The 26,479-nt window shown below is 37.0% G+C and overlaps 1 pseudogene; it reads right to left on the bottom strand.

Moving 5' to 3' along the window:
* LOC122808214 overlaps positions 1-26,479 on the bottom strand; it is a 209,645-nt pseudogene that overhangs the window by 42,610 nt on the left and 140,556 nt on the right.

Genomic DNA, 26,479 nt, shown 5'->3' with positions numbered 1-26,479 from the left:
AATGATGATGCATTTCATTCAGTAACAAATATTTTTATCAATTTGTTTTTTGAGAGGAGATACACAAAAGAAATAGTGGAGGAAGTTAGAAGGACAGTGGTTCAGAATCGGGAAAGTAAATATGCCCCCAATATTATATGTTTGAATCTTGCATTCCTCAAACATAGGAAAGGAAACAGTTACTAATAAGAAGAGAACGTTTAAGTGGGCTATGATTATCCCATATGGGCATTTTAGTTCTAAGCTGAGGGAAAGCATGCTTAGGAATTAGAAGTTAGTGTTTGATTCATTTTATTATATTGCTAAACTAGGAGTGGCCCCTGTCTTTGTTTATAAGGAAGAGAAGAACATTAAATACTTGACTGAGAGCTTGGATCATAACAATGACAAATATGGAATGGGGAAATGTGGCACATGTAGTTATTGTCATTTTATACATGATGGGCCATCTATTAATGTGCAATCATTCCCTAGAAGTATTAGGAATAATAACAACTTTAACTGCAATACTACTGTGGTTATTTATATTGCCACATGTCTAACTTGCCTTGCTTTTTATGTTGGAAAGACGTAGCTTCAGTTGAAAAGCATGATTTATGAGCATTGTTATACCATTAAGAGATGTTACCCAGTAATGCTTTGTACCTGCACTTTATTCAATGTACAGCTTTTAAAACGTTTCTATTATATGCAGTCATGGGGGGGGGGCTTGGGAAGCAAAGCTAGAAGGTAGGAAACTTCAGTGACAGATAAGTTTGAATGCTACCCCACCCCCATGTCTCAATGAAAACATTTTTTTTAATTAGTGTTTTATTGCTAAGGGCTAGAAAAATATGAATTTTTAATAAGAATTTTAATACTTTTTAGCAGTCTTCAATTTTTTTATGGACAGAAGCATGCAGTATATTAATTTTATGGACAGCTCTTTGCTCTTTATTCAAATAATTGTTGGATATGTGTTTATTTCTTTAAGGCAATGAGCTGTAATTGCAGGTTGTGGTTATTTTAATTGTGTGTGATGTTTCTTATTCAAATGTTAAGCTGATGTTATTCAAGTAATGTGTTTTTAGTGCTCTCCTTATTCTAAAGAAGTTTGCAAGTTTAGATAGCAAACTAAAGTGCTTAATACTTTATTAAAAGTTACTGCCTGGAACATTGTGCTACTGGTGGTGTTTTTTTCTGAATACTTGATCTCCATTGCACCACATTGACCATTTCCTGTTATGTTATTCATCACAGAACAGACATGTTATCATTCTTTCTGAATACCCTCTTAATCTGAATGTAAAACTTTTCAAATGTAATAAATCCACCTTTTCACACATTTCACTTCCTCTGTTTGTTGGATTTAATTTGGTTTATGGCATTATTGTTTTCTTTTCCATTTAAGTCCATTTGTATTTAGCATTACTTTGTGTTGACTTATGATTTATTCCCACATGCAATACACAGGAAAACATTCAATACTGACAAAAATATTTACAGTATGTACTTCTTACATACATAGAGTGCAATTCACACTTTATCTTCATGTTGGATAATATCATCTTGGCTAACTGTTACATTTCCATTGCCATCTGAATGCAAATTGATATTGAATCTGGAATTACAGTCCCCAAGTTGAAATTCCTAGTGCTTCCTCTTTTTTTCATGATGGCTGCATTCTTAAGCACTAAAAACCTTCATTTGAAAAGATAGCTCAATTCATCCCCACTTTTCCAAAAAACAGCAATAAAAAGAAAGTTAAGAATTTTCCAGCTGTATATTGACATATGGAGGGTACAAATCCCCTGCTGACCTCCTGCTTTCTTTAGCTGACTGTTGAATTCAGGAAGGATTCTGGCATAGCAGACAATCATTATAATCAGTGGCATAATATACAGAGTGAAGAATGTGAACATGTAGACGGTTTCCTGCCAGTGTTCTACAAAGCTGCCATGGACACTGGATGAAGTCTGCATTCCTGACTTTATTTCTTCTGAAAATTTAAAGCTGTAAAAATAAGAGGAAGAGAGAAGAAGAGAGGTCAAACAGATCTATGGCAAGCCTGATAAAATGTACAATATAATTTTCAGTTGCTTGACAGAATTATAGTCACAGTTCAGGCCTCAGAGATTGTGGTCGTATATATTTTTTGCAATATTGAAGCCCTGAAATAGAACATTTATCTATATTTGGGTGATGAGATATAACATTTCCCTTGAAGAAAGATTGTTGATAACTCATAAATGTATGCAAACAGCCAGGCCATTTAACCCTGAAACCTAATTTCAACCAGTCATGAAAACAATTATTCAACTGCGCTCCTTTAAGGAAGACATAATGAAACCTGGCCAATCAAGTGTAAAGGTGAAATACAAATTCATGAAGGAAGAAGTTACATTAAAAACTAAAATTACTAGCTGTGCAACTTAGGCACTATTTTAGCATGAACGTGAGTTTAGGTGTTACCTTAAATTGTCAGTGACTAGATAGAGTGGAGAGCATCATACCTTAAGCAGACTACTTGTTTTATCTAGAAGGATGACAAATTACTGTGGTTTTCAGCTTATGCCATGTTGCCTGGCAATTGGCACAGAAAGTTAAGGCTGTGAGTTGTAGTCCCAATAGTACAGTGTTTGATTCTTTTAAGCACCATTTGCCGACTGTGTGGCCCCGAGGAAGTAATTTAACTAAACTTTGTTCCTGGGTTGCTTCTGTAAAGGGGACTGTATGTGCCCAGTTTGCCTACATGGTTAACAAATGGGTATTATTTTTATTATTATAATGTTTTTCACTGGTAGTAGTACACCTATGATAGGGAAAGAAAGACAATGTCATCATTTATTTTGAGTGCCCTTCAAGGTGCTGAAAGTGCAACAAGTTACAATTGTTAAGGGAGAATGTGAAAACTGAAATCAGAACATTTCTATAAAGGCTTCCATGCTTCTCCTCTGCCTCTAATTGTCTAGGACTTCTGCCATACCTAGCCTGTGTCACAGAACAAAAAGTATATCAATACTGCCCTGAATTTGGTAGAACCTCAAATCAAAAACCGTTGCCTTAAATCCAATTTCTGCTTATTCAAAAGGTGCATCTGTTGTGATGTTAGTATATGCCCTATGGAGTTCTCCATAGGGGGGACATTGGCAGATGGTCACGTTCTGCAACTCATATGCTATTTGTTGAGGTGGAATCCTATACAAATTGTTAATGGGCCACAAACTGATATCCCTCATACTGTAACTTCCAAAAAAAAAATATCCTGGCTACATTATACAGTAAATGTTGTCATTTGGTTGTTGCAAAAATTCCTGAATTTCATCAGGTAGCCCATCACAGATAGAAATTAAGTTATCTCAAAATATGCATAAAACCAGTTTCTGTTGGAAAAAAAATTCAAAGAAATTAAATTACATTTCACTGTCCCCAAGAAAATATTTATACTTGATGATGCATATTGTGCAGCCATGGCTGTCTTCCCTAATTATAGAAAATATCATCAAATAAAAGTTATGAAACAAGCAAAATTGTAATAGGCTAAGATACTATTTGTTTTAGGGCACTATCCCATCAAAAAGAAGATACAGCATGCAAACAGTGCCTATTTATTAATGCACTTTAATACCACATCAGATACAAATTTTGAAAAAAGTAAGATTAGATTTAAGGCAAAGGCTTTTGAGAAGAGGTGCTATAATAGTTTAGTTTGATGCATCTATATTGTAAGTTCGAAGTTTGAAAACTTCAACTCTCATATGATCGACATCATATGAGCGAAGATTTCAAACATCGAACGTTACAATGGAGATCGCTGTAGGGAATATTTCCTTTCACTTTAATGTAGTGCAGTCTCGGAGTTGGTATATTTAAGTAGTGGGGCATGTGGGGGGTGCAGGGGAGCTTGCACCCTTGCATAGAGCATTCAGGTAGGTTTTTTTTTATTTTTAGTTTGTTTATATTTTATGTTCGATGTTTAAAAACTTCGCTCATATGGAGTCAATCATAGGAGATTCAAAGTTTTCAGACTTCAAACATATAATATAGACCCTAGTTTGATAACTGTGTCAGAAAATTTGAGACAACAATTCAGAACAAGAAGTTATGGGTTGGCCACTGTTTACCATAACCCACTAGCACAACAGGAAGGTGAGGTTTTATATTTTGTTAGTACTTACATTCATTTCACTTCAACATTTATGAAACTGATTCTTCATCTTTGGCCCTTTGTTACTAGAGCCCAGTGCTTACATTTATCTATCTATTTTTTTTTATTTATTTTGATATTTGTTAACTGTGATAAGTCTGACAGGGTGTAGACCCCTTTTCAGCGGAGGCCCTAGGAGAAAAGCTTCAGAAAAACAATAGTAATATTAATATAAAGTTAGGTTGTTCAATACAAGGATATATAGTTAACAAAGATAGTAAAATTAAAAATATTAATCTGAGTAAGAATACAAAAATAGTAGTAAAAATACAACAACAGAAATAATTTCCAGAGACAGATGAACTTTCTGCAGACTGGTTGTGTAGACAGGTGAGAGTGGTTAAGGAAAAGGAAAGGATGGAAGTGGTAGTAAACGAAAAGGAAAGGATGGAAGTGGTAGTTAGCGAAAAGGAAAGAATAGAAGAGTAGTAAGGGAAAAGGAGAGAATGGAAGTACATGACAGTGAAATGGTGATTAGTTGGGCGAGGCTGATAAGGGTAAGGGGGTGGGAAAGGTACTAAGGGAATATGTGGGTAAGGGTTAGGATGGGTTCATAGTAAAATTGTTTTTGCATACTAAAGAAGGCATAATTCAGCAGATATGCTGATCTTCTAGAATTTTGTTTCAACAATTATGTCACTGGTCTTCTCAAATGAAACCTTTACTTATGGAAAATGTTCTCTAAGCACTTTCATTGTAAATCTGCATGATGCTTATATCAGTGAGATCAGATTCTGTAACACATGTGACTCTAAGTCTGAGGCTTATTCTCTATTTTTTTTTGTAAAAGTATTTTTTTTAATTTCTTTCCCATTAGTCAGACTAAACACAAACCAAAAATTAGAATTAATGAAGATTTAAGTGAATAATGAACAGACAGTGATATAAATCCAGTGGCCATTCATTCAAAAGAAGCATATACTGATTGTGCTGTCCCTGTTAGTGTTAGTGTGCTGGCTTCCATATTCCTTTACAGAGGGCCAACTAAGAGTCTGCACTGTTAAAACTGGAAGCAGTATTAATTTAACAGCTATTAAACCTTAGAATCACTGTGCTTAGATAACGAAACTGATCAGTTTTTCTCCTATATACTTGTTATGTGTGCATGTAGTCCAAATGTAAACAGTTTGAATGTCAAAATGGAAGAACTTTTACCTTAAATTGAATGCTGACATTTCATTAGATGCTATAAATTTAAAAAGTAGAGTATCCTTGATTGATTTTATGCTCCCTTTGAAAACACTGCTGAAAGCACTGGGAGCTATTATAGTTAATAAAAATATACAAAAGTGAAATACCAAGAGAAAGCCCACCCCACAAATACATGCATGACCCATGCAAACTCAAAATAAAAAGCAAGAAGACATCAGAATATTACCCTGGATCATGGAAATGTGGAGTAAAAATGTAATCACCAACACACAGTGTTTGCCTTCTTCTCCCTCCTTCCACAGTCTCAGTATAAAAGCACTCTGCTCGATACATTCTTCTCAATCATGTCTTTCAATATTGTTCCTATTCTTCTACTGAGATTAAGCCTATCTTAAAAACCTGTGACTCCCCCATTTACCCACATACTTGTGTTCTCTCTCCTCCCTAACAGTTCCTGTAGCTATGAAGTATAGCCCCTACTTCTTAGCTTTCTTTGAGTGCTAGTTGAGCCTGTGGACCTCTGAGAAGGTCATTATATACTCAAGCTCTTGAAATATCTGCACTACCCCCTTTTGCATTTCCATCTACTTCATTCATTGGTCATTGCCAACATCTATAAGCCATAACATGAGGCCATGGCCCTCCAGTTTCTCACTACCTTTTCTACTTTATTCACTGTCCTGTCTAAGGTCTGTTTGGCAGAACTTTCAAAGAGCCTAGACTTCTACTATTTTTCAGTGCTCATGTTCTGATCCCCTTGGTAAGTGAGTGGTAAATGTTCTGGGTGTTTGTGTGTAATATAACCTTGGTAAAGTTTCAGTTACTATTGGTAACTCTGCCTTTGAAGGTACTGAGCTCAGTCTCAGGTTGGTGAAGTCCTTAAGGGAAGCAGTGATTGTAACTCTGATTTATAGCTGAACAGTGTAAAGCATATTTAGGTGTGGCAGGTGCTGAATATTATCTGAGACAATATTGTGTATTTACTGTATGCTGCTAAAAAGCCACTCACCTCATATATATATAATTTAATACCAGTTGTGTGGATTTATGGTCCACATTGTGACAATTGTTAGCAGTGCTGTGGATCATGATATGCTTGTCTCTGTCTATCATATATCAGTTGGTGGCTGCAAGTATAATTACACTTCTGTTCACCAAAGTGATAACCTACTACATTTCTACTAGATGTCTTGGCTAAGGATCAGGATAATGATGTAGCAATATGTGACTGTGTATTCTGATTCAGCTAGTCATGATGCCTCTTCAGTGTACATCTTGGTGTCATTTGTAAACAAAATAAATTATCCTCTGAATTCCAATTACTTAATTTATTAGTCAAAATCATTATATAAAAGTAGTTTCCCCTGTAAAACAAAAGATAAGCCAACAATCATTAAGTCCCACATCTTCATCTATAATAAACATTAGGCTGTATCTTTGTGTTGAGCTTGCACACAACTGTTGAAGATTATGTCATTATTCATGGCTTCAAGGGATAACCTAAAACTGTGAGATCCCATGTTCTCAATCACAGCTCAAAATAATAGCTGAGTATATTTGCTACCCCTGTGAAAAACATGGATAAATCCCATACTGTAATCCAAATGGCCTATGTTCAACTAGTGACACAGGTGCTAAAACAGCCAGCTAGATGGTAGGGGTAGTTGAGACAGAGTGGCCAATACTAGCTTGTCCCTCCCAGGAAGTAAGGAAAATTATCTGTTTACACTATTGGTGACAACTTGTGAAATCAATATGAAAAAACAATCAGAGCAATGGTCCAAGAAAAGACACTTGGTCAGCCAAGCAGCACATCAGCCTATAGCTAGATTTCATCACATACAAGGAAGTATATACATGCCAATCATCCAGTATTACAAACCCAGGTTCAGTGGCATACATGTCAAGATGCCATAGGAGAAGAGTTAAAAAGGACAAATAAGAAAGCCTCCTGGTTCTCCTGCAAGACCAATCTTTACAGTCTTTAACTCCCATTTCCTATACCAGTGTCCCTGGATGCCAGGAAGCAGAAGGGGGGAAGCAAATGAATCAAAAGGATATAAGAGCATGATTATAGCATGAGACCTAGAGGTCCAAAAAAGAAAAAGCTCTACAGTTAAGCCCACATGGTCCCTGTGTCTTTATTGCAAGTTTAAGATGATAACCCAGCATTAAACGATCTAACATTTTTGCCCCTGGCTTAGCATCTTAATTTAGAAATGTTTGGTACCATGATGCCACCTGTGACTCACAATGGCAGCTCTACACACCTTGCCCAGTATCTTTTCCTGTAATGCAGAATGAGAACCAATCACTGTAACATCCAGGTCTTAACTAGTATTTGGATAACATAGCACACTGAGGCTCCATGATACAACCTATGGTGCTGGATAAATATTAAGTACATATTTAACGCATGTCATCACATATACCTCAGTATGATGACTTTTCACATTTAGGATATCTCTCCACAGGCAAAGCTCTTTAAAGAAACAATATATTCATCAACACAACTGGTGTTTGTTTAAAGCTGTGCTCAATCTTTTTACCAAATAGAAATGAAGGATCGTCAGGACTATTGTACAAAAAGGTAAGGTGCTGATTGTTGTAGATGGCTGATTATTAATTTTATGAAAGAAGTCTGCAAGTCAAAACATAACAAAAAATAACCAGTTTTGCTGGACAGTATGGTGAAGACACATTAGAGATAAGCTAAGATGCTTATAAATATCTAATGAATTTAGCTCTTGGGGGGTGAATGTACATTTGGGAAGGAGCCTAAACAAGATCCTGTTTTGGAGTGACTCCACATTGTAAGGGAAGTACCACTGATGTTTTAGGTAATTACATATCTCTAAAGCATCCTTTTTAAGACTTTGCAGTCATACATTTTTTGAATACTTACAGAACAACATCTGAAAGCATGGTTAACTGCATTAAATCACTAAATAATAGTTCTTTCTCTATGCACCCTTATGTAATAGTAAACTGTCAGTATAGGTGCATTTATTTCAAATAACAAAAGATCCAGTAACACACTCTCTTCCTGTTCAGATAGCATTCTTGAGGGGAGACCACTACAAAAGAATTATGCCTGGGGGTAAGTGGCACGATACTGGTAATTAGACCAACTGGAAGAAATGGCAAACTGTTGAAGGCAGATGTGTCATGGCACAAATAGATTAGCTACTAAGTTTGCTGGGACAAAACAATAAAGGGTCTAAGATTTAAAAAAGACAAAAAAAATGATATTACCCAAATAATATCTGTCACTCTCATTTGTAATATTGCTCAGTTAAGCACAATCACATTCTGAATACATTGTATGGAGCTGTAAGAAATCTGACTGCAAGTCTTAAATGCAGATTGCATCATCATCATCATCATCATCATCATCATCAACAACATAGCACAACAGAATAAAACAAGGAGGATATTAAGATATAACAAATGATGGTGTTAGGTGGGGCAGTGGTTAAAGAGATCATTTCACCAAAATTATTTTATCAAGTTAGAGATCATTCTGGAAAAAAAGTTTCAAGTTTTAGTTTGCTAGGTATTGAAAGTCAAGTACATCTGCCAGACAAAAAAAAATGAAATTATTTAGCTTGTACTGGTTGTGTAGAGGGATAAAGTCCTGACCACATCCCAGCTGACCCAAGTCCAATTAGTGGATTGGGCACCTCACAAAAAGAACTGAATGTGCCCATCCCAAGAGACAGGGATGGTGGCTCCTGTCTGGCTCACACTACTGCTCTGATAAGTGGACATTGGCTGGTGAGCAGGGGCCTCTCATGATGAAAGGATCACGGTTAGGTCATAGAAAAAAAAACCCTCATTGCTGGGATGCAGGCAAGAGCACAAAGGACCTTAGCTAGCTGTATGGATGATGCCCCCAAACATTTGATTGAGGGGAGGCATGATGGTTAGTAAGTACCAAGACAAAAATGATATAAAAATATAGCTATCAGCATGACCTCTATCCTAGAGCTCATTACAGTAATTTTATGAAAATGACAATAAAGTGCAATAATGTCACTGGCTGTGAAAATGAATTTAAAGCTCTAATCTCTTTATATGTACAATCATATTGCCAGTCTACTTTGCCTTCTACAAAAAATACAGTGTTGGTCTCATTTTTCAACTGTAATATGCCACTCTTGGATGTGCATAAAAAACTAAAAATACCAGACCACTGTCATCATACCTTAGCATGCCCCTCAGATATGCATAAAAGCATTTATTTATTTACTTAATTACCGATTGTTTTCTTGTTTGGTTAAAATTTAAGAAAAGTTACATATTTATAATAAATATAATACCTTAATGTGATTCTAAGGGTTAAGTCATGGGGGAAAAGAGAAAAGCAAAAAGAAGAGACTAGCATATGAGGAAAGAGAAGTGACTAATTTAGTGTACTGGCAGGTTAAGGGGAAAGGATTAACAAATAACAGAGCCAGGTGCTTAGTTTTAAATACAGAAAATCATCTCACCTACTTTACTGGTAGGCAAAAAAAAAGGTGACCTAGTGATATGTTATGACAATTAAAGTGTACACACGCTCTTCTTTTTTGAACAAAATGTTTTTTAAAGAAATATCAACAATATACATACAAACAAGAAATACAATAAAACTGATATAATCTATACTAATATTCCAAAATATTAAACTTATTAAATCATATCCAGTGTCCTTTATTAATGACATTGTTGGCTAAGTATTATAAAGTTCTAATAGCTGACTTAATTTTTCTCATGCATTACAAATCTTCCTTTTCCAATTATACATACTCCTTCCATTGTAATATCAAGTTAGAATGATCGTGTTACTCTGCTGTTTAAAATTATGCTGTTTTTATTCTGTCCTGTCCTCTGTTTATAAAGTTGCTCGTAATATTTCATTCTGTCTTGTCTTGCGTGCCTGCTCCAGATCATATCTGAAAAGGGTTTCTGGACCAGTCCACTGACCCGGTTAGAAAAAGTGTAAATGAGAAATAAATAAATAAAACTGAGAAGTTCATCTCACATATTTAATTATAAATGTCTTATTTTATAAATGATAGCTTCGACTCATTACAGCCAATTGCGCCTCCAGAAGTTTCTGTAGTTAATTCCTACTGCATCTCTAGGCATCAAATATTGCTTGTTCAAATTTGCATTAAAAATTCCAAAACCATGCTACATACAAGGTATCAGAATGTTTTACCTTGAAGCATACATGACGGCAAACACAACTGTATTGATGTTTGACCTCTGTCAATGAGTATTTGTTAGAACTGTAAGGTGATTACTTCATTTTTAAAGGCTTAAGCCACACCCACTTGGAGTTAAAGGTAAACACTCAAAATAGCTGTACTGAAGGGAATGAGTTAAGATAGTTCTGCCATTCCTGTTCTGGCAGTGATGTTACAAGGTATGTCTTCCAATGTTGTTAGTCTATTTATCATCATCATAGCAATTGTGATTTTGTTTTGTTCATCATCTGTGAAGTGATCTTCACTTACCTAATTATTAAACTGCATTATATCTGCACAACTCTCAGTTTATTTACCTAATTCATTTTCTAGAAGCACACTAGCTCTGGCCCTTCAGTGTTCAACAGAGAGGTAAGACCAACAACAACAATTAATAATATCTGCTTCATTTTAACAATGCCGAGATGTATGTACATTTATGCATGGGTACATAGATAAATGCTAAATTAACTGCCCTTGTGGGCCAATTTCTCTTCCAAAGGTGAAAATCAAACCCTGTACCCTGTTTCTGTCAGGTAAACACCTTAACCATTATACCAACCCCCAATACGAACCCAATATCAATCCCAATCCCATGATTATAGTGTGACTATCCAAGTGTCAAAGTGGCTGTGTAAGTGTGTGTGAGTGTGTGTTTGTGTGTGTGGGCTAGGTGTCAGTGCAACAGTGTTGTATGGATTAGTTTGTATTGGGAATTACACTGCAGTTGTTCAAACTTCATTAAGTGTTCAATTAAGAGACATGCAAATGGACCACTAACTAGTTTTTCTTTCTCTTGCATGCCTCTGAATCCCTACCAAAGTGAGCAGCATTGTTATTTTTCAGGTCAGCCACTGAAATGGGCATTCTTGTAAATGAAGTCTTGGAGAAAGTGGATTTAAACTTACAAAAAGCAAGGCCCAGTGAATGGACAAATGGCAATGCTTTAAATCCAATGAAGTATGTGAGGCACTTACTTCTGCTGAAACTAGTCATAGTTCATTCTAGTAAAAGTCACAATTTGCAGTCATGTGCATGAATCTGCTGAACTGTACATATCCAGTTCTCCATAGAATTAAAAAAATATTGAGTCTGTATCTTAAGAGATTACCATGCCGTCCTAGATAGCCTATATCACACTGCAGGGGACATTGATTCAGATTAGTGGCATTTACTACATTCTAATCACACGCTTTGTTATTACGGGTACACTTGATTTTTGAAGCCCCTTTGTTATGTCTTCTGTAATTTGTTTATAATGCATAAAAGGTCACATATGCCAGTTCTACAACTGGAGATTCCCAGCATTAAGAGAAACACATAACACTTTCCCCTCCATTCCCTTGTACATATCCATGTCTTGATAGCATTGTTTGACTTTTTTATCAGCATAACTCCCATAAAGTGAGATGCACACAGATTAATGACTACCCTAATTATCTATTTATTCTCTTTCCATTGTTATTACCATCAAATGTCCCTCTTGTATACAAGTTATATCATCAGTCATATTATGCAAAAAAGCAAATACCATATTCAGCTGTTTCCTATGTTCATACCATTAATGTTAAATATATATTGAATTGAACTTTTCTTAACATTACTTCTTATACTGTGGCTTATAAAGCTTAATGCAAAATTTAGAGAGGAGAGAATGAAAGGGGAAAGCAACAGACAAGCATACACACTAGACTGATAAGAAAAATGTTCTCCAAAAACTCATGGAGCTACAGGAGCTGTGCTTCATCTTCTCCTTATATAACTCCCAAAGTTCTTAGATTTGCTTCAGCTTTTGCAAGCATTTGAAAGCTCGGTGTAACATCCTTCCATATAATTTCAAGGACTTCAAGAAAAACAACAAAAAGGGTTTCATTCTTTTTTTGCCAGAGTTATCTTTTAATGGACATAAATCTTATCCTGGTACCCATGTCTTCACTGAGGTCTTCTGCTACTGAAATATTAGCAGTATCTTTTTATATGTGTAATATGCCTTTCTTCATGGCTGTTAAGAATCTTATCTTAGTCTTAAAAATAAGTTTAACTACCATTTTTGATTGTCTTCTTATGTTTTCATTGCAAATCTATGGATTCCATCTAGTAGAATATTTTAGCCCTCAGTTAATTCTAATACCTTTATTAAAAATTTGAATTGCTGTTTTCAGCTCTTGCCTTTTATTCCATGTATTTACAGCACCAAATATTCTTAGTTTTTTTTCCCTCTGGTTCAGCCTACTCCTTCCACTATATGGAGTTTCTGCGCTGTTTGATTTTCTTTTATTTCTTTTAGACATCAATTCAAGACATCTTGATAAATTTGAAATACTTCATAGTTTTATCTTAGATTTTTTGATATTTCTTCTTAACCAAGGACTTCAACTTTGATGTGGAAATTGCTCATATTTTGCACAATAACCTTCATCTTCTATAATTTGTAGGTTACATTCTGCAGTTGTTGAAAAAAACTTTTCCCAGAGTTGTGGTAGAGTTTCTGCATTTAGATTTTGTGTACTTTGTTTTTGCTACCTGTCTTCTGAAAAACATCATTGACTCAATGAATACGAATATCTGGGTTCCTATTATGTCATCGAAGTTTTACAACTTTGAACCTGATATGGTCGAAACCATATTTTCAAAGTTGTAAAACTTCAACATCGTTAAAAAAAACAAACAAAAAAAAAATTTGCCAGACTGTTGTAAGCAGTGCGGCAAGCCCCCCCTGCATCCCCCACACCTCCTGCTCTTTAAATATACCAACTCCAACAGCAAAACAATGCAGTACAGTGTGGAAAGGGAAAATTTCCCTTTACTACACTGTAGTGAGATCTCAGAGTTGGTATATTTAAAGAGTAGGGGGTGTGGGGGTGCCGGGGGGCTTGCCCCCTCCCCTGTTTACAACCGTTAAGAAACTTTTTTTTTTTTTTCCGTTGTTGAAGTTTTATAACTTCGAACATATGGGTTCAACCATATGCCGTTCAAAGTTGTAAAATTTTGATGTAATGTAAACCCAAATATCTACTTGAGGAGACCTCAAAAAGCAGAGCTATGGCTAGGGTAGGGTACAGTAAGTAGCTACTCTGGGTACAAGTTGTTAGGCAACATGATCAGCACTGTAGAAGAGGTTCCAATTGAAATCCACAAGTCAGGGATGCTTAGGTAGCTGAGTGTAAGAGTAATGTTCAAAATCATTGAAGCAGTCATTATGTGAAATCGTGGATGCTTAATTAATTAACTTTGGTTGGGGACGCCAGTTGCAGATTGCCCAGGGCACCAGTTGACCTAGCACTGTCAGAAAAATTTTTCTCTGTCACAAAACTTCTTTCTTGCATTTGTATTGTTAGTTCATTTACTATACATCCTTCTGCCATTTCTCTCTCTCTCGATATATATATATATATATATATATATATATATATATATATATATATATATATATATATATATATGTATATATATATATATATATATATATATATATATATATATATATATATATATATCGAGCTTCCTCTTTCCTTACATAAAGCTCCTCTATTGTCATCTAATGATGCCTTTTTTAGGGGATTTTGCTACTAACATTTTATCTTTTAGTAGTTTAAACTTACTAATTGCTCTGGGGTTAGGGGGTTCTTGCTTTTTCCTTACCTTACCTTATTTCCTAATACAGAACGTTTTTTGTCCTTCACATATAGATTTTCTGATAAAGAGCTAGACTTTCTGGATGTGAAATTGTTGGTTGACGGGTTGGGACATCTCACTTCTACCCTTTTTAGGAAAGAATGCAGGAAGAACACTCTGTTACAGCGTATTAGTATGTATGCAAGACATATATTAAAAAATGTAGCCAAGGGACAATGCTTATGTTTATCTAGGCTAAATAATGAAGATACATGTTTTGAGAGAGATGTGATGTGTTTTAAACAAGAATTATTGGACGGGGATACAAAGAGAGAGAGAGACTGAAGAAGCTACTAGCTTTACTTGTAGAAATAGGAGGGGGGAAGGAAAACCTTATTTTTCACATAAAACAACTGAGGTAGGAGAGGGAAGAAGAATTGATCATGTTAAGGAACATATACCTGTGACTTAGATATAAAAGAAATTATGAAGGTTATTAAAAATAATTGGTCCATTTTACATTTGGATCCAGATATTCACTCATTAGTGGGTGAGGAACCAAAGTTTTGTTTTAAAAATAAAAAAAATCCCTCAAAAGGCAGCTATGTTACAAGCACAATAAGAAAAATGAAAGGACTAAGGAGACACCATCAATGAAAAGTTGTCGTAGATGTAATTTTTGTATGTATATAGATCATGCAGTTGAATTTCTTCATCCAGTTACAAATAGAAAATATTGTTTTAAGGTAACAGCTGACTGCCGCAGCAGGAACTTGGTTTATTTGGCCAAGTGCCAAGCCTGTGACTGTTTTTATATAGGTAAGACCAATAGGTCCCTACTTGAAAGGATGCGACAACGTGTATACCATATGTACAAACATATGGAACATAATGCACTGACAAAGCACTTTATGGAATATGGGGAGCAACACATATTTGGTTTTAGGGTAGTAGAAGTGATTCACCCCAATGCTCGAAGAGGAGATTTTAGCAATTATACAGAAGAATGAGAACTTTCCTGGATTATTAATATGCAGGCAGATAGGTTCCCTGGCATTAATGAAAGAGCTTCTATTAAACCAGTATTGAAGGCCAGAGGTTTCTTTAAGTAACAACTGTATTTTTGAATTGTCTTATAATTGTGCTATTATGTTTGCCTTGTCATTGGTTGATTGTTCCCATGAGATTAGAAGAATAAGATATTTAAACTTACTTGAGTTTGTAATGAGTTGTCTGAAGAAGCACATTTTACTGTGTGAAAGCGCTTACCTTCTATATATTTTATTAAACCTGTGTTTTATACGGATATCAGTCATGTTTTGGATACCATTTCTGTTTTTTTCTTAAGATAGTGAATAATGATTGCTGGTCTGTTTCCATCTGGATAGGTCTATCATAAACATAATCATGGAACTTTGAACATGCAAACACAATTGCCAAAAGCTCTTCTCGATGTGGGCATATTGCATCTCAGTTTGGGTAAGAGTGCTTGATGCACAGACAACAGGTTGATCCTCTTGTAGAATAACTGCACCAAGACCAAATTTCGATGCATCACAGGAAGGTGTAACTGGTTTGTGACCATCATAGTATCTGAGAGTTGATGGACTAGCAATTCTCTGTTCCAGGACTTCAAATGCTCTTTGGTGTTGCTCTAACCAAGACCAGGATACATCTTTGTGTGTCAGCTCTCTGAGTGGTGCTGATAGTTGGCTCAAGTCTGAAATTAACTTGCCTAGGTAGTTGACCATGCCAAGAAAATGTTGCAGGGCTAGAATAATGTCTGGAGCTGGCATCTCAAGAATGGCTGTTTGCTTTGAAGGTTCTAGTCGTAAGACTGTACTCATAAATAAATAACCAACATAAGTAACTTCTTGTAGCCTGAATTTGCAGTTGTGTGGATTGAGCTTAAGATTCACTTGATGTGCCCTTTCTATAACTTTTCTGAGGTTTCTGTCATGTTCTGCTTCATCATGACCTCCTACCAGTATGTAGTCTACTATAATAGCACAAGGACACCTAGAAAAAAATTGCTCCATTGCACTCTGAAAGACTTCACTTGCAGAATTTATTCCAGATAGCATTCTCAAAAATCTGTATCTGCCAAATGGAGTACTGAAAGTAGTAAGCAATGAGGATTTTTGTCAAGCTGAATTTTCCAAAATGAACTCTTTGCATCTAAGACTGAAAAAATAGTGGCATTTGGCATCAAGACTGTGACTTCTTCGACTGTGTGCATTGGATGATGAGGTCTTTTTAGCACTTCGTTCAAATCTTGGGGTTAAATACATATTCTGATGTCGTCTGAGCTTTTCTTGTGAGCTACCACCATGGAAGATACCCATTCAGTTGGAGTTTCAGCTGGACAAATCCCACATTGTCGCACCATTTTATCTAACTTGGCTTTGACTCTGTCCTGCATAGCTACTGGAACTTTGTGTGCTGGCCTGATAACTAGACTGACCGCTGGGTCTAACTTCATGGAGTACACAACTGGAAGTTTGCCTAGTTTGTCCTGGAAAAGATCAGCATAGGTAGAAAAAATGTGCTGGGCAAAATTAGAGTAGTGGTCTTTAAGCTAACTTGGTGGACGTCCTTGTTAAATGAAAGCAGTCCCATGTTCAAACTGTCTGTGAGCCCTAATAATGACTGGACATGCCTCTTGACCACATAAAATAACAAGTCGAAGCTTCTTCCAGCAGGATAACATGAAAACACTACTGAGCCTTCGGTTTGAATTTCTTCACCTCCATAAGCAACAAGTTTTGCACACCTTGCCAAATCAAGCCTTTCACCTTTACATACTCTAGCAAATGTTTCTGCTGACATACATTGCACTTGGAAGCTGTGTCAACTTTGAGCTCTGTGGGTTTGACATTTATCTAAATAGTACAAAATACTTCATTCTTTGCCCTTAAATCTACTGCATTGACTGCTTCATGAAGCACTGATACACCATCAACATAAAGAGTAGGCTTGCCACTATCTAACTGATCAACTAATTTCTTAAAAAGTTCCCTTTTAATGAAAGAATGTGGGCCTTTTGATTTACAAAACTTTTTGAAATTATTACATTTATTACATTTGTGGCATTGCTTGATGTGGCAGAGTTGAAGATGTTAAGATTTGCACTGGGTGTGACGAGGATGGACAGGATTAGGAATAAGTATATTAGAGGGTCAGCCCAGGTTGGAAGACTTGGAGACAAAGCCAGAGAGGCAAGATTACATTGGGTTGGACATGTGCTGAGGAGGGCTGCAGAGTATATTGGGAAAAAGATGCTAAGGATGAAGCTGCCAGGTAACAGGAAAAGAGGAAGGCCTAAGATAAGGTTTATGGATGTGGTGAGAGAGGACATGCAGGTGGTTGGTGTGACAGAGCAAGATGCAGAGGACAGGAAGAAATGGAAACAGTTGATCTGCTGTGGCGACCCCTAATGGGAGCAGCCGAAAGAAGAAGAAGAAGAAGAAGTTGACCAAAAGCTAAATATTTTTTCCTTTTAGATTCATGGCTTCCACCACATTTACAAAAGTCGGCAATGAAAGTGGGTTGGGGCTCATGCTTTGTGTTTGCTGATTCACTCTTATGCTTGAATGAGACTGTGCAAACTCTGGAATTTGCTAGAAAGTTCTGGGGTTTACCAGTGAGTGCTGCAGGGGTTACAGTTACTATGTGCTTAGGCCTGTTTCTCTTAACCACGTGCTGCAGACTATCAACATGAGCTTTATCACTGTGCCTTCTTGAGCTGCTCTCATTTATAAGCATATTTGTGTGCTTTTCTGTGAGCTCGTATATCTGACAAATCTCAATGGTCTTATTCAAAGTTAAATTACTGTCACAAAGCAAAATCTTTCTCACAGCATAATTTTTTTATGCCACACACAAGTCTGTCCTTTATCAACTCATCTCGTAAGTCACCAAATCTGCACATTTTAGCCTTATTTCTCAGGTCAGTTATATATGCTGCAAGTTTCACCAGGCTTTTGATCCCTTGTATAAAATAAGTGCCTTTCCACTGTAACATTTGTCTGGGGGTTACACATTTCTCTAAATTTACATTTCAAGCATTCTGGGTCCTCCCTTGACACAGCTGGTACAACAATATGATGGTTTTCCCACTCTCCTGCATAATAGCGGGTGCATACACAAATGAGCATTCCCTTTCTATGGCTGCTGACCCAGCTAAGTTAAGTAGAATAAATGCCTTTGTATGGTTATCTTTATCAGAAAATGTAGCCTGTGTGAAAATGTTGTACTCTTGCTCAAACACTCTAGTTGTCCATTTTCATTCTTTCCAGTTCACAGCAATATTACTGTCAAAAACAAGTGCACTGGGTTTACGAAATCCATCTCCCATGCCCACAAAGTATACACATATGCACTGAAAATATGGCCCTTATAATTATGTACAAACAAACTGTTCTGTGAGCTTGTAACAACATTCAGATGCATAATAAACTCTTCAAAATACTGTACTTTGCAAAATACGCTTTGTAATGGCTGTAATCTGTGAAATATGCCTTGTAATGCCTGTACTTTTGTGAAATAACTTTACTGTAACACTGCGCAAACATGTGAACACTTTGTACACTTCTGATAACTCGGATATCTTTGCTTAATATGAAAATACACATGCTTTGCGAAAATGCGCATTTCCCCTTATTTTATTTATTTTATGCAATACGGACTTTATTTCAAACATTTTCCGTAGTAATTCAAATATTTTTATCAATATTATACATATCTGTTTATGCAAATATTATTTAGAATGTTCTGTATGCCTCATTTCATATTATGTAAAAATAATTAGTGCTGAGCAAGTTTTAATACCTGAAATTAGTTTCTGACCTGTTTTGAGAAGTTTGCACATTTAGGATGATCCACTTATCTATGTTCCTCTGGCATCTAAACAAGTGCCTTAAGTCATTTTAACCAAGCTGTTTCTGACCTCATATCCTTTTGGTGTGTCTCTTCTGACTTCATGTTCTTTTAGATATGCAGCTTCTGGCACCATATCCTTTAAATATGCCTCTTCTGACATTATATCCTTTAGACACCCCACATCTGATACCATGTGGCTTGTTCATAAGTAATACATAAAACAAGAAGGCTTGGGGTTTTGTTCTGATGCTTTAATACATACAAATGCATCAGGATGAACAGCAGCATCATTAAATACAAATTAACTAGTTAACAAACAGAGCTTACATACATGCATGCTTACATCTCAACATTTAACTACAAAATGGCAGTCAGGCTCACACGTACTTAGTATTTATACACTTGTGCAAGCCCTTGGATAGCTTCTTAATGGTAAATACACACATACTGATCTACAGTTATTATGACTGCATGTTTGTGTGTGTGTGTAGTGTTTAATGCTAATCTGTATACAGACATATCTCATTCTTGGTATAGTACATTAACTTAAACCTTCCTGAAGGTCACAGCACTGTTTGTATTATGTCATACTTCAGAGAAGGAGTTAAGGAGATGGGGATGTATGTGCAATAAGACACTGAAGTAAAGGTAGACATGCTTTCAAACAAGCTTGCTGTGCTGCATTAATTTCTGATGACAAGCATTATTAAAGGATTTCCATTTCCATGCCAAATATCTATGCCAGGAAGGATGACAAGTAACATCACTCAGAAACAGAGGGACAGTTGCCTGTATATCTTTACAGTGTCCGTGGCACAACAGGTAGCACACTTGTCTTTGATGCAGAAGGCTGTGATTTCTACTCCCATTCTAGGAATATGTGTTGCCATTATCCCTGGATTGCTGACACTACAGTGCAACATAAGATAGGTGGTGTACTTCAGAGCGTGTCTTCCTTTGGATGGCACATTAAACCAAGATCCCATCAGCTTGAGTTGGTGGTAGCTTAAGTGGATTGAAAAAGCCATGGCACATATCAAAAAGAGTAGGAGAAGTTCATCAATGCCCTGTTTACAACATCTCAGTGACTTGATTCTAACTGGCAATGACATAAAAAGATGCTGTTCTACAGCATCATTGGGCAGGATAGTTACTGATTTATTCATGAAAGAAGTCAGAGATCAGTTAGCCAGCCTCAACAGGCTACTTACTGCTTTATTCATGAAGGAAATCAGGGGTAGATAACAGCATCTACTTTATCTGGCTACTCAAAACACACAATAAACATTGGTTGGGATTCAGAAAGGGCTAATGCCAACAGTAAACCCTAACATGACTGAATGTCACTAGCAGTAGCCCTTTCTGATTTATTGACAGGCCTATTGTAGTGATCATGGTGGGCCAGCTCCATGCCATGAATACTAATGAGACATTCCAGAGGAGCAGCTAATGCTAATTGGCCATGCACTTTCCCTTAAACATGCTGTGTTAATGGAGTTACATACAAGTGATTTAGTAAATTAGTACAGCCAGCCATGTTAATTACCATGGCCTAAATACCATGTTCCCCATTTAATCTCAGTGGGAGAGACCATGTTACAGATAACTATCCATGAGTTTAGCAGAGAGGTAGTGGTAAAGAATGTGTGTGTGTGTGTGTGTGTGTGTGTGTGTGTGTGTGTGTGTGTGTGTGTGTGTGTGTGTGTGTGTGTGTGTGTGTGTGTGCACATGTGTGTGTCCGTGAGTCCATGAGCACAATCGAGTAGAGGTTATTGACTGAATGCGTGTGTGTGTGTGTGTGTGTGTGTGTGTGTGTGTGTGTGTGTGTGTGTGTGTGTGTGTGTAAGGGGAGCTGCCTTACCTCTTTCAGGAAAAAGCCATGGAGAACACTAGACAACAAGAGGGATACTTTTTAAATATTACTCTAAATGTTTTGTATCACAATGCATTTCTGAACAATAAGAAAAATGAAACTCTAATGTCTGCCATTATTGAGTGATTGTAATATTAATGATTTATAAGGGTGAGGGCAAATATAACAGGCAATATCAGGACATTCTGAAAACAATTGAGAGGCATGAAGTATATCACTGTGTCTCTAAATTAATGTGTGCATGAGTGGTCAAGAGTGCCTGTGCCAAAATGATGCATGGGCTACTAGTGGTGATTACATCAGGAAAGTTTTAACACTGATGTTAACACTATGTGATTTAGAGACATACAAATTAGCTAAGAATGAGGTATTTCCTCATTGTGGGTAATCATGTCTCATGGTTACCCCATTCCTAAGTCAATGCATGATTAAAGTTCATGCAATTAGTATTGTTTTGATCTTTGATGTTAGCCAAAAGTACTTTTCACAGCACCCACAGTGTGCCCAGAATTGATTCCTTCTGCAATTCATATGGAGTTACATGTATGAGTAACATACCTAAATATGTCTGTTAATTCTTTTTTATGAGACCCATTGCTCCTACAACTATTGGAACTGTCTGGGTATTCGTCTTCCACATTGCCCTTGTTTCTGCCTGCAAATCCAGGTATTTTATGATTTTGTGACTTTCTATACATATGACACTACATTTCCCATGTAAACTGCCCTTTTGGCTGCATTAAGTATAGTCCGGGTACATTTGTTTATTTTTTTGTGTTTTTGTTGATTATTTCAGTGTTTAATGGAATGCTATGAATTGTGACAGTGTTTCTCTAGAAGTGTATTAAACATTGTTATCATTGAAATAGTACAGGGTATTTTATTCCTCTGTATGTCAGACACAGACCACCTATAAGAATGTGATAAGATACAGAGAAGAGGGAAATTTGCTGGAGTCTTTTATGAGGAATCTTTATACCTTCCCCAATTGCACCAGATGGCACGTGAGTAGGTTACAGAGTAGAATGCGGTATTCTATAACTGGTCTGATACGAGCTGTATACAGGGAAACATTTATATACTTAGCACAGATCATGACCCCATAGTGGATCAAGTAGGAAACTTGTATGCTTTGTGGATGGTGGTAGTTGTATAGGTATGAAATGAAAGGCTATTGTGTACAAGACCAAGATCTTTTGCTATTTTGACTATTTTTAGCTGTTGCCCATCAACAGTATATAAAGCCGGTGATGGGGTCCCAAATGTTAGAATGCTGCAATTTTTGACACTGATGGCAAAGCCATTTCTACTGCACCAATCATGTAATGTTAAGTGCTGTTTGAAGGGAGGTAGTGTCAGTGGAACAGCACCAATCATGTGTAATGTTAACTACTGTGTGAAGGGAGGTAGAGCCAGTAGGACAGCACCAATCATGTGCAATATTAAGTGCTGTTTGAAGGCACATAGTGCTAGTGGGACAGCACCAGTCATGTGTAATGTTAAGTGCTGTTTGAAGGGAGGCAGTGCCAGTGGGAATGCACCAACCATGTGCAATATTAAGTGCTGTTTGAAGGCACATAGTGCTAGTGGGACAGCACCAGTCATGTGTAATGTTAAGTGCTGTTTGAAGGGAGGCAGTGCCAGTGGGAATGCACCAACTGTTGAGATTATGAATATAAGGCTGAAATTAATTCTGTTGTAAATATGCTGAAAGATAAAGCATAGAATAAAAAATTTGCTTGAATATATGTATAGAGTTTAGCAATGTAAAATGAGCATTCATACTATATGTATAACAGAAGCAAGTATCACATGTTTTTCTCATGTTTGCAGAACAAATATCTAAACTCAGCAATACGTGATGTTTTTTTCAATAGGAACAGAACAGATGTTTCCTTTCATACTTCTGTTATTCTGATTGCATGCATTTGTGCATTTTCACATCAGCAGAACTGCTGACAGGACAATAGAAAAGTCTAAAAACAGACATTATGTGACTTCCCACAGAAGGCCAAAAAAGATATCAAGAGGAAATAACAAAATCTATGTGCATGACTAGCACTCTATACAACAACTGTAGTTATTCAGTTATGAGAGAGAGGGACAGAGAGAGGTATTTTTTAGAAGGCATCATTCATATCTGTAATGAAGGAAAACTTTGTAAATATATGTTACAAACTGACAGAAAGAGTACGTGTGGTTTGTTATAAAAATAAGTTATCTGTAACTGTGCTTATAGCTGCAAAATATATTTCTTTATCAGTGTGCAATTTAAAAGGCTTGGTGCTTTAAACAGACTACAGATGGAGTCATGCAAAGCTCTGTGTCTCTGATTCAGCAGTAAACAGCACAGCAAGACTGTGTGTCTTAAGAAGACTTTGGATCCAGCACAGCATAGAAGTAGAGCGCAAATTAAAATAAAATTTTCACCAACCATGTGTAATATTAAGTGCTGTTTGAAGGGAGGCAGTGCCCGTAGGACAGCACCAATCATGTGTATTGTTAAGTGCTGTTTGAAGGGAGAAGGTACCAGTGGGACTTCACCAATCATGTGTAATATTAAGTGCTGTTTGAAGGAAGGCAGTACAACTGGGACTGCACCAATCAAGTGTGAGCTGTTTGAAAGGAGAGGGAGGTGGTGCCAGTGGGACTGCACCAAACATGTTCAATATTAAGTGCTGCAATATTAAGTGCTGTTTGATGGGGCACAGTGCCAGTGGGACTGCACCAATCATGTGTAATGTTAAGTGATGTTTGAAGGGAGGAGGTGCCAGTGGGACAACCAATCATGTGTAATATTAAGTGCTGTTTAAAGGGAGGCAGTGCCAGTGGGACTGCACCAGTCATGCGTAATGTTAAGTGCTGTTCAAAGAGACATAGTGCCAGTGGGACTGCACCAATCATGCGTAATGTTAAGTGCTGTTTGAAGGGAGGAGGTGCCAGTGGGACTTCACTAATCATGTATAATGTTAAGTGCTGTTTGAAGGGAGGCAGTGCAGTGGGACAGCACCAGTCATGTGTAATGTTAAGTGCTGTTTGAAGGGAGGAGGTGCCAGTGGGACAGCACCAATCTTGTGTAATGTTGATTGCTGTTTGAAGGGAGACAGTGCCAGTGGGACTAAGAACAACGGGTCCAAGTTTACAGTCATCTCCACATCTGGTAACCCAGACATAGGAGACAGTTTTGACTTCCAAGAAAAAAATGTTAGATAGTACACCAGTGGCAGGGGATGTTGAGGACAGGAGCACTACGTTTTTTACCTGCTGTGTGCAGCCATGTAGTCAGTTGTTGTCCTACATTATTAGGGCTTCATTTACCTTTATATGCCTGAATTTATCTCATGGGGCATAGTGTTCAGTGTTTTAGTCAAAGTGAGATAACCTTGAGGTTAAACATGTATGACCTTCCTTTGATAAAACTGTATTAGGTTAAGTCAGGCACAATGACACATCTTGTGATGTCTGAATACTTTTCATGATGAACCTTTTTATCACCCTGCACATTATGCTTGTACAGCTGAGTGATCTGTAATTACTGGGAGTCTGTGAATGGGTCTTGCTTGTGAACTGGGACTATAATAGCCTGCTTCTAGAGACAAACCAGTTTAATGTTGCTCTATTAAGAATGTGCATAATGGGGTGTAGTATGCTAGTATGCACAGATTAGGCTATCTGTCTTATTTCTTCCCATGGAACTACTAGGCTATTATGCACAGATTAGGCTGTCTGTCTTATTTGCTCCCATGGAGCTAGTGTTTCAGGCCTTAGTGAGGGGAGAAGCAACCAAGCAACCACTATGAATTTAATTTAAGGGTGGATCATGATGCAGGGAAGAAGAGGGGATGAGATTCCCCATTATGATATGGCTCCCTACTGATCTGTCGACAGCTTAGGTTGTCGAATGCGTATTTATTGACACCTAAGCGTCAAACACTTAAAATAGCGAACGGCCACATCATTGAATTCTTTCTTTGGGAAAGAATTTGCATGGCCATTCTTGGGGATTTGCCCTTTCCCCAATGTAGAGCAGTCTCGAAGTTGGCCTATTTAGTTAGGGGTGTGTGTGGGGGGGGCACAACCCCCCCATATCAGGGGGGTTGTGGTGGGGGGGCAAAGCCCCCCACTATGTTTGGGTGTGTTTGTTTATTTTGTTTGCGGACGGCCAAGTGAATTCTTTCCCTAGGAAAGAATTTAATGATTTGGCCGTTCGCTGTTTTTAGCTTTCGAAGCTTAGGTGTCGATGATTTTGGTTTTGACAACCTAAGCTGTCGATGTTATTATATAGACGCTATAATATGAATTACAGTATGTTCCTAATCTCAATGCATTTTTTTGTGTTTGTTAACCAAGTAGGTGAACTGGTTCTTGGACCTTTTTTCAGCCAGAACCTGGGTGCATACAGTACCTAACTACATAAAAGTCATTCCACAGCACAGAATTACATACAAGTCACATTTTAATTTCAGAGCAAAACGTTTACAGTAGTATGCAAGTATGTTACCTGTACCTGTTGGATGTGCACTGGTGATTTAATTTTATTCTAACATACAGCATTGTTACTCCTTCCCTTTCTTGTTTCAGATGTGACTGTAGAAGGTGTTGTTACTGTCACTTTCCTATTGGAAAGTTTTACTTCAGCTGAAACTTTGCTTTGTTTAATTGTCTTAGTGAATTGTTTTTGGATAGCATTGATCTTAACCTCATTGTGCTGGTCTAGGTAAAATTTGAAGGCTATATACATTCTTTTCTTTCAATTTAATAATTTGTTGATTTTGTAACTTCATTATATAGGGTGACTGCAGAAACAGAAATTTCCACTGTAGTTATGCCTCATAGGAATGAATTTATCAATGTAGTTATTTATATTCTTGCAAAGGGCTATGAAATAATCACCAAGAGGTCAGGGTGGGTGCCTAATATGAGATCCCAGTTAAATGACATGATTATTTTGTCCACCGTAGCTGCTGTCTGAAAAATATTCAAAGATGGTATAATTTTTTATGAGGCTTAGTTTGATGTGTAAGAGGCATATCACTGCCCTGTGGTCAGTGTGAAAAGGGGGTGGACAAAGTTAGCTTAGCACAGCTGGCATGGATGCTTGTCAGGAGAATATCTAATATATTTTCCTCTTCATAGATTCATAGGTGTGTACTAGGCTAATGGCCCTGCCTGGAGCCTTTACAAGCCTAGCCCATAGAAGTGCCCTGGCATCGTGCTGCCCAACCTTAGTTCCCAGTGCCTCTATCAAGTAGAGTTCTTGCTATTGTTTTTACCATTTGTTTGAGATTGTTAATGTTTGTAAAGTTTAGTACCTTTTACACCTCATTACAGGCTAAAGCATAGTCTTCCCACTCAATGGATGGACAATTTATGTCACTGAGTAAAAAAGTGTGTTCCTTAAATGGGAGAGTTATATGTTTATCAAAGAAAACATCATTTTCTTGAGATAATATAGAGGGGTGAGATAAATTAAATAAGCTATGGTTTTGTAACATGTCATCATAGCCTGGGTGTGGAGTACTTCATTTCCACAATTTG

The sequence above is a fragment of the Protopterus annectens genome, chromosome 8.part0 (assembly GCF_019279795.1).
Source record: "Protopterus annectens isolate FY-2018-M chromosome 8.part0, PAN1.0, whole genome shotgun sequence".
Classification (NCBI taxonomy): domain Eukaryota; kingdom Metazoa; phylum Chordata; order Ceratodontiformes; family Protopteridae; genus Protopterus; species Protopterus annectens.
The sequence above is the reverse complement of the archived record's forward strand: the minus strand, read 5'-3'. Positions and strand labels throughout refer to the sequence as shown.